The sequence below is a fragment of the Oncorhynchus tshawytscha genome, linkage group LG17 (assembly GCF_018296145.1).
Source record: "Oncorhynchus tshawytscha isolate Ot180627B linkage group LG17, Otsh_v2.0, whole genome shotgun sequence".
In the NCBI taxonomy this organism is placed as follows: domain Eukaryota; kingdom Metazoa; phylum Chordata; class Actinopteri; order Salmoniformes; family Salmonidae; genus Oncorhynchus; species Oncorhynchus tshawytscha.
In genome coordinates this window covers 1,333,448-1,346,711 of record NC_056445.1, presented here as the reverse complement: position 1 = coordinate 1,346,711, position 13,264 = coordinate 1,333,448, and the positions used below count along the sequence as shown (strand labels likewise).

The 13,264-nt window shown below is 43.8% G+C and overlaps 1 protein-coding gene across 1 annotated transcript in view; it reads left to right on the top strand.

Moving 5' to 3' along the window:
• The window catches only part of nyap2a (neuronal tyrosine-phosphorylated phosphoinositide-3-kinase adaptor 2a), a 121,344-nt gene that overhangs the window by 40,487 nt on the left and 67,593 nt on the right, over window positions 1-13,264 (top strand). The window lies entirely within an intron of this gene.

Sequence of the window (13,264 nt, the reverse complement as noted above, 5' to 3'; positions counted from 1 at the left end):
ACATGCAGTTATCATGCGTTTAATTAAAAGGGGAAACAGTTTGACATTTTTTGATTGGCCAATTTTCATGCCATCTTGGGAGATATCAAACTTTTAAAAACTTGTTAAAGACAAGTGCCCTGAGCATACATACCATGTTTCGAGTCAATAGGACTAACAGTTCATAAGAATATGATTTTTTTTAAGGGTTTGAAAAAATTAGGCCTATACACTGTATAGCATTTGCAAACAGCTATTGTTTCAATTCAACCCAGAATGTATCTAAAAATAGACAGTTCAATAGGCCAAGGGATTCCTAGGATTTCAGATGTAATGATAAGTGCCCAACATATACGAATTAAAGCCAGAGGTTCAGATGGAACTATCCAAGCAGTAGACACATCTCTTTTAAATGTTGATATTTGTGACATGTTTCAGGAAACTAGACATATGTCACGGGTCACTACATTTGAACATCTTTTTTAAAATCAAAATCGAATCAAATTCATTTAAAAAGCCCTTCTTACATCAGCTGATATCTCAAAGTGCTGTACAGAAACCCAGCCTAAAACCCCAAACAGCAAGCAATGCAGGTGTAGAAGCACGGTGGCTAGGAAAAACCCCATAGAAAGGCCAGAACCTAGGAAGAAACCTAGAGAGGAACCAGGCGCTGAGGGGTGGCCAGTCCTCTTCTGGCTGTGCAGGGTGGAGATTATAACAGAACATGGCCAAGATGTTCAAATGTTCATAGATGACTGGCAGGGTTAAATAATAATAATCACAGTGGTTGTCGAGGGTGCAACAGGTCAGCACCTCAGGAGTAAATGTCAGTTGGCTTTTCATAGCCGATCATTCAGAGTATCTCTACCGCTCATGCTGTCTCTAGAGAATTGAAAACAGCAGGTCTGGGACAGGTAGCACTACAAAATGCATTATTTTGGAAGAAATGCCTTCTGGAACATGTGAACTTTCATGTGCCTTAATTAAAAACGTGTATGCCATCTGTAAATACAAATAAAATAGTTCAATTATGAGCCTAGTTGGTTTAGCCACAGAGAAAGTAAGCAACCTTCCTGCTAGCCATAATTGGCTGAGATAATGAGTGGGCTGGACATGCCGAGAGATGAGTTTGGATTGGTCTGCCATATAGCGCTGTCTATTTGAGCTGGCTAGTATGTGTAGGTAATCATGTCTAAAGCGGCTTTTTAAAACAAGTATATTGCTTAGTAGAACTGCATAAGTGTTGCTCTTCACTTTCTGGAGGACCGAGTTTTGAAATCAGTGGAAAGATAGATTATGACAGCTAAGGAAATGGAGAAAACATCTGTCTCCAGATTACATCTTCAAACTATGGAGAAGCATCTGACCATAATGTATACGGACTGGTAAGATAGTCTAGCCAGCTACATTTTCCGAAATTACATGTTTCTAATTTGGACATAAAGTCTTTTCATTTCAAGTTAGTGTACTGTTAGCTAGCTAGCTAACATTAGCTGGCTGTCTCGCTAGCTAATGTTACATGTATGATCTTATTTTTCATATCTCAGAGCCATTTGCTTGGCTAGTTATAGCCTAATGTTAGCTAGCTAACATTGATCCTGGTTGGTTAGCTACCTGCAGATTCATGCAGGGTAGTAATGTAATGAGTTGGGATTATGGTTCATTGTTTACCTAGCTAGCTAGCTACTTGTCTTAACAAAATACTACACTATGCAGGGAACCTCTACTCCGATTTCAGAGCACTCTCGCCTGAGAGTGCCAGAGTGCAGAATAACTGATGAATTTACAAATGCTCAACACCCATTGAGTATGGCCTGTGTCAATAAATCTCAGCAAAAAAAGAGTAATTAAATTATGGCCAGCTGCAGTTATAGCTGCACAGCTCTGGAAAACATGAAAATAGCCTAGCCAGCTCTGCTAGGGCAAGTAAAATGGTCAGAGGGGGGTGTTCTCTCATGTGTGTCTGGAAGTAGCTAGCAAGTTAGCCAGTTAGCTTGGGTGTTTGACTGCCGTTGTGAGGTCAGAACATTCGGATCAACCCTACTCATCGGCCAGAGCGTCCAGTGTGCATCCTGAATGCTCCGAGAGCGAAACCTTCTAACGTTAAAAACGGACAATCTGACAGCACAGTTGCAGTCACCAACGCTCTGGATAACATAACAGCATAACCAGCTCCGCCACAGCAACTAATGTTGAATGAGCTGTTCTCTCATTTGTGTCTGGAAGCATCTAGCAAGTTAGCTTGGGTGCTTGCCTGCTGTAGTTAGTACAGAATGTTCAGATCAAACTTTAAAGAGATGGGTGGGACTAAAGCCTAAGAGGGTGTGAACAATGCTGAATCGATGTAGACAAAGAAGGGCTCTCCAGTAGCAGTACCAAAACATTCAAAGGCCATTTTCTCAAAAGTGAGTTTACAAGTTGATCCACTTTCAAAGCAGAATTATGGTCCCATTGTTCCTCAACTGTAGCGTATGATATACCATTTTCAAGCTCTGTGTCTCTACTTTTATCCAATGTAAAAAAACACAATTTAAAATGTTGCTATATAAGACCGATTTGAACCAGTCTGTCACATTTGGTTTGCTTTGTAAACCAAAAACATTTCAATATTACTTTTGTAATACAATAAGTAGCCTAACGTTAACTTACAAACTAATGTTATACTCAACCTTAAAAGGAGTAACACATTAATGCCCACATTTTGGGGTAATAATATATAAAGCAACGGTGTGCATGTTCAAGATAACATGAATAGGTCCTTGCAGGTCTGTGGAGAGCTTCACTATTGCTGTAAAGAACTCGGCATTGACCACTTGCACCATGTACTTTTAATGTAATCTCAACTGCAATCCAGGTCTTTTGGTTCTGTTATTAGATGAAGCACAGTGATGTTGTAGACCTATAAATTAACAGAATATCTGACATTGTATTCCTGTTGCAACTTTGCTGTGCTTTTAAATATTTGAAAGCACATGTAGTGATAGACATTTGGGTGACAACTAAACAAAAAATTGGGTATTGTTTTTCCATTGGAATTGGTTGTGGTTTTAGATGGTTGAAAGCATAGGGATAACACAAAAGGAAATTCATCAAACCTTTAGCTGTCTTTTTGAGCGGGTGAATATAGGTTGTAATCTCATTGATCAACATCTCAAATAAATAATACCCAATTATTCACTTTCCTCCACCTACAGTACATGCACATATTACCTCAATTACCCTGACAACCTGTACCCCCGCACATTGACTCTTTAAAAAAAAACTTTTGCCTATTTAGCAAATCTTTTCTTAACTCTTATTTTTCTTTAAACTGCATGGTTGGTTAAGGGCTTGTAAAGTAAATATTTCACCTGTTGTATTAGGCGCTGTAGTATCTGGGATCTACATCTGTTTATATTAGTTACTGTGCTGTTACTAAGCAGTAATGCATTACGGCAGTGTTACGTTACTACACCTAATAGGAAATGCACATGCGCACTGGGGTGCCGCGAACTGTAGAGCACGAGGGGTTTTGACTAAACGAAAACTAACTGTACTCCCGTCTCCTGCCTGGTCATTTCTCCACAACACAAATATTACAGTGGCGACGAGGATGTGTACATTATTACAAATGAGTGCAGTGAATGAAGTAATTGCAGAAACTTCTGAAGTGAAGAATTAGATGAAAATTAAAGGAATACAAGGAAACTGAACAATTAACTGTGAAAATGGCAACCATTGGTCAAGTACCAGAGTTTGAGGCTACAAAAGAGGATTTTGGTTCCTATTTGGAGCGTTTTCAGCGTTGGCTGGCTGCAAATGAAATCAAAGATGGAAAGAAAGCAGACGTATTTCTCAGTGTTTTGGGTCCAACTGAGTATGGATTGCTGAAAGGTCTCATTGAACCAATGAAAGCAGTGGAGTTGAACTATGCAGAACTGACTGAAACTCTTGCAAGGTATTTCAAGCCTAAGCCAATTCTCAGAGAAGAGAAGGACCTGACCTTTAAGAAAGCCTGTGATATAGCACAGAGAAGGACCTGACCTTTAAGAAAGCCTGTGATATAGCACTTGGACTCGAGCTTGCCCACAGGGATACTATTGAGCTATCGGGACGTGCAGAACGTCAGAAAGGTGTTCACAAGGTCAGTGATGAACGTGGTGAAAAAAGCTCACAAAAGTCACACTTTTTTCAGTCGCGTCCTCAAGGTTACACAAGAACAAAGCAGCCCGCATCTCAAAGGTTTAAGCCAAGTTGCTACAGATGTGGGGGAGATAATCATCAGCACAGTGAATGTCGATTCCAAAATGAAAAGTGCCACAATTGTGGAAAGGTTGGACATTTACAGAGAGTGTGTAAAGCTTCGAAACGCACAGCAAGAGCGCACAAAGTGTCAGACGCAGCACAAGAAGAGGAAGGTACAACTGAAACAGTATTGGAACTGTTCACAGTGTACACAGCTCAACAACTAAAAGATGGAATCTATCTCAACATGGAGTTAGCGGGAAAACCAGTAAAAATGCAGCTGGACACCGGAGCGTCTATCTCTGGTTCCAGAGAGACTCTACAAAGAAAAACTGAAAGAGTTCCCTCTTCAGCCCGCGTCCATCCGCCTTTCTTCATACACTGGTGATACTATTCCTGTGTTAGGGCAGATCCAGGTACCAGCCCGGTATGAGGGGAAGGAGTGGACGCTACCACTTGTCATTGTTAAAGGAGAAAAATCAGCCTTGATAGGCAGAAACTGGCTACAAAAGATCAAGTTGAACTGGGGAGAAATCTTCAGTCTCAGAAATGACAAACCAGTGAGTCAGGCTACACTCACTAACATGCTGGAAACGCACAAAGAACTTTTCAAAGATGACTACGGCGAAATACAAGACTTCACAGGAAAAGTCAGAGTGCAAGAAGGAACCAAGCCTATCTTTCACAAACCACATCCGGTTCCCTATGCTCTTAAGGAAGCAGTAGAGATGGAACTGGACCGCCTACAGAAGAATAACATAATCACGAAAGTAGCGAGGAGCGACTGGGCCGCTCCGATTGTTGTAGTCCCAAAGAAAGACAAGACCGTCAGAATGTGCGGTGACTACAAGGTCACAGTAAATCGCTGCATACTACCAGAGGAATATCCACTACCAAACGCTGAAGATCTGTTTGCCACTCTAGCTGGTGGGAAGGTTTTCAGTAAGCTGGACCTGGCATTCGCTTATCAGCAACTGAAGCTGGATCCGGAGTCAACAGTATCTGACCATCAATACACACAAGGGGCTATTCAGATTCAATCGCTTGGCCTATGGAATCTCGACAGCTCCAGCGATATTCCAACAAACAATGGATCAGATCTTGGACGGTATAGACCATGTTGTGTGCTTCATGGACGACATCCTCGTGTCAGCACCAACCATTGAGAGCACCTTGTAGTGCTGGACAAAGTGATGTCAAGACTGGAGAAATACAGAGTGAGAATGAAACGCAGCAAGTGTGAATTCCTCCAGGACTCAGTGGAGTATCTCGGATACAAGATTGATGCACAAGGCCTGCACCCAACCAACAGCAAGGTGGAAGCAATCGTAAACGCATCAGCACCCACAAATATCTCAGAGCTGAGGTCATTTTTGGGGCTCCTGAACTATTACGGAAATTTTGTGGCAAACTTGTCCACATTGTTGCATCCGCTTCACCAACTGCTGCAGGCCGATACAAAGTGGAATTGGTCCCCACAATGCGAAGAATCATTCAAGACTTGCAAACAGCGTCTGCTAAAGAGCAAGTGGCTTGCCCACTATAACACAGTGATGAAGCTGAGACTTGCGTGTGATGCATCTCCATACGGAGTAGGAGCCGTCATCTCACATGTTCTACCGTCAGGTGAAGAACACCCTATTGCATTTGCATCATGGACTCTGTCACCAAGTGAGAGAAATTATGCTCAAATTGAGAAGGAAGCCCTGAGCATAATATTCAGAGTGAAGAAGTTTCACAAATACCTCTACGGAAGGAAGTTCCAACTGCTGACAGATCACAAGCCTCTGCTGGCCATCCTTGGACCAAAATCAGCTATACCAACCCTTGCTGCACTTCGAATGCAACGTTGGGCTCTGATATTGTTAGGCTACGACTACGAGATTGAGTACAGACGATCCAGTGATCACGCAAATGCCGATGCAATAGTGACTCTGACAGTGAAGATGATAGAGCAGTCTTCCAGATCTCTCTCATTGATTAACTGCCCATATCTGCTTCTGACATAGCAGAGGAAACAAGGAAAGACCCAGTGCTTTCCAAAGTCTTGGACTTAACATTAGGCGGTTGGCCAACCTTCGTAAATGACGATAACCTTCGTCCATTCATCGTCAAGAAAGACCAGTTGTCCACTGATCAAGGGTGTGTTCTGTGGGGATCAAGGGTGGTGGTACCTCACAAATTACAGAGGAGACTGCTATCTGACCTGCATGAGGGACATCCAGGGATCACTCGAATGAAAGCACTCGCTCACAGTTATCTGTGGTGGCCTGGACTGGATCAGGACATTCAACAGAATGTAGGCCACTGCTCACCTTGTGAAGCTGTTCGCAACAAGCCTGCTGCTGCACCTCTTCATCCATGGTCCTGGGCTGCTACACCTTGGGAACGCATCCATGTGGATTACGCCGAAATTGACAAGCAACATTTCCTTGTTGTCGTCGATGTACATTCCAAGTGGATGGAAGTGTTCCCTACTCAACTGACCACAGCTGAGAAGACCATCAATCTTCTCAGACACCTGTTTGCATCCTTTGGACTAGTCAAGGAGCTCGTATCGGACAATGGCCCTCCGTTCACGTCAAACGATTTTGAAATGTTTTTCAAGAACAACGGAGTAAGGCACATCCTGTCACCACCTTACCATCCGGCATCAAACGGAGCAGCGGAGAGAGCCGTGCAAACCTTTAAGAAGGCCTGGACTAGACTCGAGGTTCAGTCTGTGCCCATCCACCAAAGGCTTCCCCGGTTCCTGTTTACTTACCGTAACACCCCACACACAGTAACGGAATGTACACCAGCTGAACTGTTTCTGAAACGCCAACCACGTACCCGCCTGACATTGTTGAAACCAGACTTGTCAAGCACTGTGGCAAAGCACCAGCTACAGCAGAAGAAAGCTCATGACAGACACTCAAAGACTGTCAGAGAATTCAAAGAGGAAGAGAGGTTGATGGTACGTGATTTCAGACACCCTAAGCGCCTGTGGAACTCAGGTGTGATCTTGCAACGCAGAGGACCTTTGACTTACCAAGTCCAAATTGGTCATCGACAGGTCAACGTTCATGTGGATCATCTGCTACGGTCCAACGCCCCAGCAGAGACATGCCGAGCGAACAAGAACAATAACGACCCCCAGGACTATTCTCCTGACTGTGGATGTACGGGAGAGACAGAGCCTGACCTTCCACCCGAACCTGGCCCACAGGAAGCCCAGGAGGAGCGGAGATATCCTATTCGACAGCGAAGGGCACCTCAAAAGCTTGACCTGTGAGTTGAGCTGGTTAAGGAGGTAACAGACAGTAAAACAAACATTTTAATATGTCCTAGATAAAAGGAAAGAAAAAGGACATTACCTGGGTTAGTTATTAGGACACAAACTCCATCTTCAGGGCAGAATAATCCCCTGGATTTGTGCTGGGCTCTGAAAAGTCTGCTTCAACCCAGTAGTTGAAATTTTTTAAAGAATGCATTGTTCAAATATTGCATTAGTAGTTACCTAACATATTTACCTTGTTCTCTGGGAGTTAAACACTATGGGGGAGGAGTGTAGTATCTGGGATCTACATCTGTTTATATTAGTTACTGTGCTGTTACTAAGCAGTAATGCATTAAATCAAATTTTATTTGTCACATACACATGGTTAGCAGATGTTAATGCGAGTGTAGCGAAATGCTTGGACGGGAGTGTTACGGCAGTGTTACGTTATTACACCTAATAGGAAATGGACATGCGCACTGGGGTGCCGCGAACTGTAGAGCACGACGGGTTTTGACTAAACGAAAACTAACTGTACTCCCGTCTCCTGCCTGGTCATTTCTCCACAACACAAATATTGCAGGCGCATGTGACTAATAAAATGTGATTTTATATTCACATTGAAATGACGTGGTGTTCCCATGTGGGATGGGGCTGAAGAAATCTAAACACTCAAATTATTACCTTAACTAGGCAAGTCAGTTAAGAACAAATTCTTATTTTCAATGATGGCCTCGGAACAGTGGGTTAACTGCCTGTTCAGGGGCAGAACAACAGATTTGTACCTTGTCAGCTCGGGATTATAGAACTTGCAACCTTCCGGTTACTAGTCCAACGCTCTAACCACTAGGCTACCCTGCCACCCCAAATGTATGGATAGAGCTATGTATGGAAAGACTAACCATTCATAATAACAAAATCATAGTTTAAACCTTGTTTTGTGGCAATACAGTGTTTGTTTACAATTCCTTTGTTTTACAAGCAAAGGAGTAAAACCAGTTTATATTTTGGGTTCTGATGGGGTACATCTGTTGAACTAAGCTCCTGAAACATTTAAGCTATATTCTTGAAGAATTAATCAGTATAAATCATTAATTAAAAGTAAAAAATTGATGTAGCAACTGCAGATTGCCCCTTTGAGGCAAATGTGTTCCTCGTGAGGAGAGAGGCCTCTATACCCAACTTAGTGATTTTGTCAAACTGGGGTGTATCTTTGTGTGTGTCAAAATAAAATTGTATTTGTCAAATACGCCGAATACAACAGGTGAAGACTTTACTGTAAAATTCTTACTTACGAGCCCTGTCCCAACAAAGCAGAGTTAAAAAATGTTTATGGTAAAAAAGTAAATAGCAATAACAAGGTCATGTACATGGAGTACCGGTACATAGCCAATGTACAGGGGGGTATGACATACAGTGGGGCAAAAAAGTATTTAGTCAGCCACCAATTGTGCAAGTTCTCCCACTTAAAAAGATGAGAGAGGCCTATAATTTTCATCATAGGTACACTTCAACTATGACAGACAAAATGAGAAAAAAAAATCCAGAAAATCACATTGTAGGATTTTTAATGAATTTATTTGCAAATTATGGTGGAAAATAAGTATTTGGTCAATAACAAAAGTTTATCTCAATACTTTGTTGGCAATGACAGAGGTCAAACGTTTTCAAACTTTCTATCCAAGATGGCATAGCACTTCAGACGTCTTTTGTCCTCGTCTTGTCGTGTCCCGTATATATTTACAACTTTTTTCACATTTTTTACATTTTCCATAAACTCATCTTCAAAACACTCTCCTGCAACCCGCCTCACCAATATATATTTATAAAAAAGTATTATTTACCTCAAATCTGTAATACTCCAAGAAGCTAGCCTGAAACTAGCCAGAAGCTAGTTTAGAAGCTAGTTCAGAAGCTAGTTCAGAAGCTAGTTCAGAAGCTAGTTCAGAAGCTAGTTCAGAAGCTAGTTCAGAAGCTAGTTAGCTTCTTTACTGGCAAATCGTTAGTATTCAGCTAACCACGGTTTGTGGTCATCAGCTATCCTTTAGCTCGAAAATCTATCGCCGGTTTTGTACGGCGCAGCGCAGCTCGGAACGGAACATACCGGACCAATTTTTCTCTCCATGTCCCTGGATTTCAACCGCTAACTCTGGACATTCATACCTGGATCTCACAGCTAGCTAGCTGCTATCCGTGTGACTATCGGCTTTCGTCGATTCCGGAGCAAACATAAATTATTCCGGAGCTAGCCAGCTGAAGAGTTCCATCAATCACTCCTGGGCTGCAGTCACCTATCCGGACCTGTTTTACTGCCTACGCGGAGCCCCACCGGGCCTTCACAACTGGACTGCCGATGTTATCTACCCGAAGGAGTTATCCGGCTGGCTCCTCCGTCGCGACATTACCTGAACGCCCATCTTTGGCCTGCTAACCGTTAGCTGTCTTATCGGCTGCTATCTGAATAGACAATCGGACAATTGATTTATTTATTTTTATTATTATTAAATGTTTTTTTTCTTCTTGGGCCTCTATAACTATATCTATTGTTTTTATTTTTGTTGTTGTTGTGTGATTTGGATTAATCCCCTCTACCACACGGAACCCCACTAATCTACTAACGGAACGCAAGAGGTGGCTAATAACAGACCTCCATCCTATGCTAGCTTGCTACCGATGGCCTGGCTAGCTGTCTAAATCGCTGTGACCCAAATCAAATCAAATCAAATTTTATTTGTCACATACACATGGTTAGCAGATGTTAATGCGAGTGTAGCGAAATGCTTGTGCTTCTAGTTCCGACAATGCAGTAATAACCAACAAGTAATCTAACTAACAATTCCAAAACTACTGTCTTATACACAGTGTAATGGGATAAAGAATATGTACATAAGGATATATGAATGAGTGATGGTACAGAGCAGCATAGGCAAGATACAGTAGCTGATATCGAGTACAGTATATACATATGAGATGAGTATGTAAACCAAGTGGCATAGTTAAAGTGGCTAGTGATACATGTATTACATAAGGATGCAGTCGATGATATAGAGTACAGTATATACGTATGCATATGAGATGAATAATGTAGGGTATGTAAACATTATATAAGGTAGCATTGTTTAAAGTGGCTAGTGATATATTTACATCATTTCCCATCAATTCCCATTATTAAAGTGGGTGGAGTTGAGTCAGTGTCAGTGTCAGTGTGTTGGCAGCAGCCACTCAATGTTAGTGGTGGCTGTTTAACAGTCTGATGGCCTTGAGATAGAAGCTGTTTTTCAGTCTCTCGGTCCCAGCTTTGATGCACCTGTACTGACCTCGCCTTCTGGATGATAGCGGGGTGAACAGGCAGTGGCTCGGGTGGTTGATGTCCTTGATGATCTTTATGGCCTTCCTGTAACATCGGGTGGTGTAGGTGTCCTGGAGGGCAGGTAGTTTGCCCCCGGTGATGCGTTGTGCAGACCTCACTACCCTCTGGAGAGCCTTACGGTTGAGGGCGGAGCAGTTGCCGTACCAGGCGGTGATACAGCCCGCCAGGATGCTCTCGATTGTGCATCTGTAGAAGTTTGTGAGTGCTTTTGGTGACAAGCCGAATTTCTTCAGCCTCCTGAGGTTGAAGAGGCGCTGCTGCGCCTTCTTCACGATGCTGTCTGTGTGAGTGGACCAATTCAGTTTGTCTGTGATGTGTATGCCGAGGAACTTAAAACTTGCTACCCTCTCCACTACTGTTCCATCGATGTGGATAGGGGGTGTTCCCTCTGCTGTTTCCTGAAGTCCACAATCATCTCCTTAGTTTTGTTGACGTTGAGTGTGAGGTTATTTTCCTGACACCACACTCCGAGGGCCCTCACCTCCTCCCTGTAGGCCGTCTCGTCGTTGTTGGTAATCAAGCCTACCACTGTTGTGTCGTCCGCAAACTTGATGATTGAGTTGGAGGCGTGCGTGGCCACGCAGTCGTGGGTGAACAGGGAGTACAGGAGAGGGCTCAGAACGCACCCTTGTGGGGCCCCAGTGTTGAGGATCAGCGGGGAGGAGATGTTGTTGCCTACCCTCACCACCTGGGGGCGGCCCGTCAGGAATTCCAGTACCCAGTTGCACAGGGCGGGGTCGAGACCCAGGGTCTCGAGCTTGATGACGAGCTTGGAGGGTACTATGGTGTTGAATGCCGAGCTGTAGTAGATGAACAGCATTCTCACATAGGTATTCCTCTTGTCCAGATGGGTTAGGGCAGTGTGCAGTGTGGTTGAGATTGCATCGTCTGTGGACCTATTTGGGCGGTAAGCAAATTGGAGTGGGTCTAGGGTGTCAGGTAGGGTGGAGGTGATATGGTCCTTGACTAGTCTCTCAAAGCACTTCATGATGACGGATGTGAGTGCTACGGGACGGTAGTCGTTTAGCTCAGTTACCTTAGCTTTCTTGGGAACAGGAACAATGGTGGCCCTCTTGAAGCATGTGGGAACAGCAGACTGGTATAGGGATTGATTGAATATGTCCGTAAACACACCGGCCAGCTGGTCTGCGCATGCTCTGAGGGCGCGGCTGGGGATGCCGTCTGGGCCTGCAGCCTTGCGAGGGTTAACACGTTTAAATGTCTTACTCACCTCGGCTGCAGTGAAGGAGAGACCGCATGTTTTCATTGCAGGCCGTGTCAGTGGCACTGTATTGTCCTCAAAGCGGGCAAAAAGTTATTTAGTCTGCCTGGGAGCAAGACATCCTGGTCCGTGACTGGGCTGGATTTCTTCCTGTAGTCCGTGATTGACTGTAGACCCTGCCACATGCCTCTTGTGTCTGAGCCGTTGAATTGAGATTCTACTTTGTCTCTGTACTGACGCTTAGCTTGTTTAATAGCCTTGCGGAGGGAATAGCTGCACTGTTTGTATTCAGTCATGTCACCAGACACCTTGCCCTGATTAAAAGCAGTGGTTCGCGCTTTCAGTTTCACACGAATGCTGCCATCAATCCACGGTTTCTGGTTAGGGAATGTTTTAATCGTTGCTGTGGGAACGACATCTTCAACGCACGTTCTAATGAACTCACACACCGAATCAGCGTATTCGTCAATGTTGTTGTCTGACGCAATACGAAACATCTCCCAGTCCACGTGATGGAAGCAGTCTTGGAGTGTGGAGTCAGCTTGGTCAGACCAGCGTTGAACAGACCTCAGCGTGGGAGCTTCTTGTTTTAGTTTCTGTCTGTAGGCAGGGATCAACAAAATGGAGTCGTGGTCAGCTTTTCCGAAAGGGGGGCGGGGCAGGGCCTTATATGCGTCGCGGAAGTTAGAGTAACAATGATCCAAGGTCTTTCCACCCCTGGTTGCGCAATCGATATGCTGATAAAATATAGGGAGTCTTGTTTCCAGATTAGCCTTGTTAAAATCCCCAGCTACAATGAATGCAGCCTCCGGATAGGTCGTTTCCAGTTTGCAGAGAGTTAAATAAAGTTCGTTCAGAGCCATCGATGTGTCTGCTTGGGGGGGGATATATACGGCTGTGATTATAATCGAAGAGAATTCTCTTGGTAGATAATGCGGTCTACATTTGATTGTGAGGAATTCTAAATCAGGTGAACAGAAGGATTTGAGTTCCTGTTCCTGTATGTTTCTTTCATCACACCATGTCACGTTAGTCATAAGGCATACGCCCCAGCCCCTCTTCTTACCAGAAAGATGTTTGTTTCTGTCGGCGTGATGCGTGGAGAAACCCGCGGCTGCACCGCCTCGGATAGCGTCTCTCCAGTGAGCCATGTTTCCGTGAAGCATAGAACGTTACAGTCTCTGATGTCCCTCTGGAATGCTACCCTTGC